Below are 6000 nucleotides of genomic sequence, written 5' to 3' on the forward strand. Positions count from 1 at the left end.
TGTCTGGAAATATACATACGTCACCGTGTCTGTGCCAGGCTGGCGGACGGGATGAGCGAGGCTGCCTCCCAGCCTACGTAGGTGCCAGTTTTAAGAACAGAAGCAAGGTCACCAGGGACACTGAGCTGCCACGATCTGCTGAGGCACTGTCTTCTTTATGGAAATGATGATGCAGCTCTAATTCAGTGCCGAGGACTGGTGGCAGTGGTCTCTGCCGTCCCCATCCCTTGACCTTTCCCAAGCTCCCTCATGCCCCAGTCCCACATCACCCAACTCACAGGTGGCAGGATAGCTGTGTGAGTTTCAGGGACAGGCTTGCCTGGCTGTCAAAAAGCTGTTTCCTGTGCCCCTGGGGAGAGACCTGCAGGGAGCCACCACCAGACGTTCCTGCTGACACTGCGCACAGGCCAGCTTTACTGGCAAGCTTGTGCTTTTTTCTAGGTCCCAATGTCACCTCCTCTGGAACAGAATGATACTTAACTTTGTCTCTTTTCCTAAAAATACTATTCCTCTCCTGTTTACAGAGCCATGGGGGGCATCTCCCTGACCCAGGCCCCTACTTCTGTGCTCTGGGACCCTGCCCTCCTGGACAGAATCAGGAGCCAGTTGACTGGACCAGGGTGGACACCCAACCCAGCTCGCCCAACCAGGGCAAGGAAAACCCAACCCAGGGATTCCTTTCCCTGGGGGTTTGGAACTGGAATCTGGTGAGAGCTCAGTTGGCCCCAGAACTGAAGATGTGTAACTGGGAGCTGGGTTGCCATCTGCCACCATTAGCTGAAGATGCAGAAAAAGCTGATCTCTTGGAAAAGAAAACCAGTTAGCAGAAAGAGAAGAATCAAGTGGAGGAGTGGAGAGAAAGGCCCTGCAGTCCGGAGAGGGGTCTGCAAGAGCCAAAACTCTCTGGGTCCCAGGCCCTCTTGGTCCAGTTGTGGCTCCCACCTTAGCTCTGAGGGACACCCTGGCCTCTGGACTATATCACCCATTCCTGTTTAGGCAGAGTGGGCTTCTGTTATTACCAAACAAGCCTTAACTAAGGCCACACAGAAGAAATCTTGGAGATAGTCCAATCAATCTCTTCCATTTACAGGCGAGGGGTTTGAGGTCCAGAGGCGTGTGGCGAGGCACCCTCCGCTGTGGCCAGGCCAGGACTACAGCCCAGGTTTTCTGGCTCCCGGCCCAGCACTTTGCTCCCTTTGCCCTGTGGCCCTCCGGGGCCAGCAGCTCTTTCAGAGACAGCAGGTGAGATAGGAGGAGCTCAGAGGTCACGGCCAGCCAGATCCAGATACAAATTGGTGGATGCTACAGACAAGTCACTTAGCCTCCCTGAGACTCAGCCTTTTCCTCCAGAATGTGGGGTGATAACATCTAAATAGGAGTGTTGTGAGAATTAAATGAGTATATATATGGAGGAATTAGATTTTTAAAAAACTGCTGTGTCAACAGTAACCATGAGGTCAGAGTTGCCTTTCCTGGATGAAAGGCCTTCAGTTCACAGACCCGGTTTCCTGACACATTGACTAACACTCATCATGGCCAGGCCTGCAATGAAATGAATTTTGATCTACCTTAAAAAATAAACAAATGGGCCGGGCACGGTGGCTCAAGCCTGTAATCCCAGCACTTTGGGAGGCCGAGACGGGCGGATCGAGACCATCCTGTCTAACACGGTGAAACCCCGTCTCTACTAAAAAATACAAAAAACTAGCCAGGCGAGGTGGCGGGCGCCTGTAGTCCCAGCTACTCGGGAGGCTGAGGCAGGAGAATGGCGTAAACCCAGGAGGCGGAGCTTGCAGTGAGCTGAGATCCGGCCACTGCACTCCAGCCTGGGCGGCAGAGCGAGACTCCGTCTCAAAAAAAACAATAATAAAATAAATAAATAAATAAACAAACAAACAAACAAATGACCTACAGCTGTTTTGAGAGGAGATAGGAAATCAAGCAATAGGAAAATGTGAGTGGTGTGGGGATCAGGACTGGCTATTCTAGAGGACAGGGGTGGGTCCCTTGTAACATAGCATCTCACTCCTGTCAACCTGGTGACCAATGACAACAGAGTGAGGTGCAGTTGGCTCACCCCAGCCCTCCCACAGGTAACAGGTGCACAGCCCCAGGTCCTGACTCATGCGGTCATCAGAGAAACATGAGGGTGAGTCATCTGGAAGCAATTAAGAGGGGAGGCCCAGGAGGAGGCCAGAGTGTGTCATCCATCCCATCACTGCCATGGCCCTGGCCCACTGCCCACTTACAGCATTCCTTCTCCCGGGTTACAGGCCACAGGCCAGTCCAGAAGGTGGCTGAGGATGGGCTCAGGCATCCAACCCTTCTGACTGGAGCCCAGATCCATCTCTCTTAAACTCAGCAGCTCTGAGGATCCCCCAATTCCATGGCAATGGGCTGCCCACCCACCTTCCCAAGGGGTGCTACCCTAACTTGCCACAGTCTAGTCTCAGCAAGCTGAAGCTGTTCTTTAAAAACGTAAGTTAGAACATGTCACTCTTCAGCTCAGAACTTTCTAGTGTTTTCCCACTTCTCTCAGAGCAAAATGCAAAGTCAATGGTTCACAAAGCCCTACAGGATCCGCCCTGCTGCCTTCCCCATCCCTAACCCTGTACAATATTTCACTCGCACTTTCTAGTCATGCTGGTTTCTTTGTTTTTCTTCAGATACAGCACATACCGTCTTGCCTCAGGGCTTCTGCACTTACAAATACTGCCCCCCTCTCAACACCCTGCCACCACCACCACTAGAATTCTCATCCTTCCAGCCGGCCAGCTCTCTCGCCTCAAAGTTACCTTCTCAGTGCCCCCCAGACCCAGCATTCCTTATATTTCTTACTCTGCTTTTTCTCTCCAGCACACTCATCACCAACTCACATACTATATAGTTTACTTACTTGTTTATTGTCTGTCTTTTTCTATGAGAATGTAAGCTTTTTGAGCGTGGAGATTTTGTTTCTGTCACTGCTATATCCCAGGGCCCAGAACAGTGCCAGGCACATAGCAGCGGATCGATAAGCAGCTGTCGAAAGGCCACATGGACATCAAGAGACTTACCACCTACTGGACACTGAGAGTTCTGGGCTAAGAGCTTTTCCAATATTATTTATTTCATTTTTTTTTCTTTTAAGACAGAGTCTTGCTCTGTCACCCAGGCTGGAGTACAGTGGCATAATCTCTGCTCACTGCAACCTCCGCCTCCTGGGTTCAAGCAATTCTCCTGCCTCAGCTTCCCGAGTAGTTGGGATTACAGGTGCCCACCACCACACCCGGCTAATTTTTGTATTTTTAGTAGAGACAGGGCTTCACCATGTTGGCCAGGTTGGTCTTGAACTTCTGACCTTGTGATCCGCCTGCCTCGGCCTCCCAAAGTGCTGGGATTACAGGCTTGAGCCACCGCGCCTGGCTATTTATTTCATTTTATACTTATGACAACCTGTGAAGTCCCTCTGTCATTCTATGAAGCCATTGAAACTGTCATTCTTGCCATTTTATACAGGATGAAATAGACTCAGTGAGAAGGTAATGAACATAATCTGTCCGAGATCACAGCATAAGTGACAGAACTGAAATTCGAATCCTAGCATTCTGACTTCAGAACCTGTTTCCTTGACACTCTGGCTTCTCTCGATGTGGTCCCCGGCCTGGCAGCAGCAGCACTGCCTGGGAGCCTGTGGGAGATGCAGCATCTCAGGCTCTATCCCAGACCTACTGAATCAGAATCTGCATTTTCACAATACTTCCTGGGTGAGCCCAGGACACACTGAAGTCACCACTATAAGCAATGGGGTCTACTGTATGGAAAACAGGGGGCCTCTCTCTGAACAAGGGACTGCCCACAGCCTAGGGATTATTCCCCTGCCATTACCGCTCCCTGCCCCACCTGGGAGCGCTCCCCTATCTGCTGTTGCCATCCTGAAAGAAAGGTGAAAAGGCTCAGCCCCTGCCTCTGTGGCAGCCAGGCCTGTCATGGACAGGGCTGTTGGAGAAAACGCTCCCTGTTCACGTAGGGAGCAGCAGGCTGCAGAGAGCCAGTTTGACATCAGAGGTACAGCGCTGAGCCTGGGCAAGAAGCCATTTCCACTCGACACTTCTCAGGCACTTGGACCAGGAAGGCTGTTAAAACAAAAGCAAAACCTACTCTCATATAGGTTATTAATGCCTGGGAACCACCCTGACACTCATTTTATTACCAGGAGCCACCTTTGGTCTTGACATTCACTAAGGAGTGGGCCTGGAATAAAACCAGAAATCCCCATTCCCAGCCTGCCCCAAACCCTCCAAATCCAAGGGCGCTGTGTGTATAAGTTAGGGCAGGCAAAAGTCGACTGTGAGAACTCGCCAGCAGAGGGCGCTGTGGCCCCATCAGTCCCTGCCCACTGAACTCTCCGGAAGGAAAAGCGGCAAGGATGCAAACAAGAAAATGAGACCAGACTGGGAGTCTAGACCCTGCGTCCCACGCGGTCCCACCATGGCTTCGTCTTTGGAATTTTCAGGGAACTCAGGAAGACTGACACTGCTGATCTCTGCCTACAGGAAAGCCAGTGGCCCCTCACAGACGGATCAGTTCCAGAAGGACACCCTAAATCTGGTATTTGGAACTCACAATAAAGGGACTTCCATTCATTCGTTTATTTACTTAACTAGCATTTGTTGAGTACCGCAGTGAGCCAGGTACAGCGCTGGAAGACGTGTTTTTCCCTAAAATTATGCTGTGATAATGGTTACATTCCAAGGCTAGCGGTACCCCCCCTCCCCCGCAAAAACAAAAACAAAACAAAACAAAACAAACAAACAAAAAAACACACTTTTTTACATCTTTAGAGAAAATGGAATGAGCCTATTTTCTGTTCTAGGGTCAGACAAAAGGAATAGGGGAAGGACAGTGTGGAGAAGAAGAGAGAGAAAGGGAGACAAGTAGGAGCGAGAGGACTGGAGAGGAAGAGAAGCTGGGTTTCAATCCCATTGTGGTATATATATTTATGATTATTTCATTATTTTTCCTCCTGAGTAAAAAAAAAAAAGTACTGAGTAGTTGGGACTACAGGTGCATGCCAACATACCTGGCTAATTTTTAATGTTTTTGTAGAAATAGGGTCTCACTATGTTGTCCAGGTTGGTCTCAAACTCCTGGCCTCAAGTGATCCTCCTGCCTCAAGCCTCAGCCAAAGCGCAGGATTACAGGCGAAGCCACTGCACCCGGCCCTGGTGTATACAAAATACTGAACCATAAAAGGTTTGGTTTTGGCATCATCCTGTTTCCCTTTCCAGACCCGGATCCAGGACTTATCTCTGCAGAGCACAGCATTGTGTGAGGTGCCCCAAAGCCCCCATGTGTCTGCAGCTGCTGCTCTTCCCAGCTCAGTGCTAGTAGAGCTCAATCTGTTAAAAGAAAGCACCCTGATATGTGACAGACCAGCCATCTCAGGGACGTTTGCACATCTTTTTTTTTTTTTTTTTTTTTTTTTGAGTGAAACAAATGTTTTTGTAGAAACAGGGCCTCACTATGTTGTGAAACAGGGTCTTGCTCTGTTGCCCTGGCTAGAATGCAGTGACACAATCATGGCTCACTGCTGCCTCAACCTCCTGGGTTCAAGTGATCCTCCTGCCTCAGCCTCCTGAGTAGCTGGGGCTACAAGCACATGCCCAGCTAATTTTAAAATATTTTTTATTGTAGAGACAGAGATCTCACTATGTTGCCCTGGCCGGTCTCCAATCCCTTGTGAGCTCAAGTGATCCTCCCACCTGGGCCTCCCAAAGTGCTGTGATTATAGGTGTGAGCCATTACAAGCAGCTTGTTTGCATCTTTTAATGAGTACCCAAATTAACCTCTAATTAGTAAGTTCCCAGGCAGTGGGCTGGAGGGGAGTGACAATTTCAGGCTGTGCTGAGGATGGTATTTGGAAGCAAGGCCTGAGTACCAGCAGGGGTGGGTAGGGGGTGGTGCTCTCACAATCTTTAAAGGAGCTGGCAGGAGCAACTTCTGAGAGTTAGGGGCTGG

This window comes from Rhinopithecus roxellana, chromosome 8 (genome assembly GCF_007565055.1).
Source record: "Rhinopithecus roxellana isolate Shanxi Qingling chromosome 8, ASM756505v1, whole genome shotgun sequence".
Taxonomy (NCBI): domain Eukaryota; kingdom Metazoa; phylum Chordata; class Mammalia; order Primates; family Cercopithecidae; genus Rhinopithecus; species Rhinopithecus roxellana.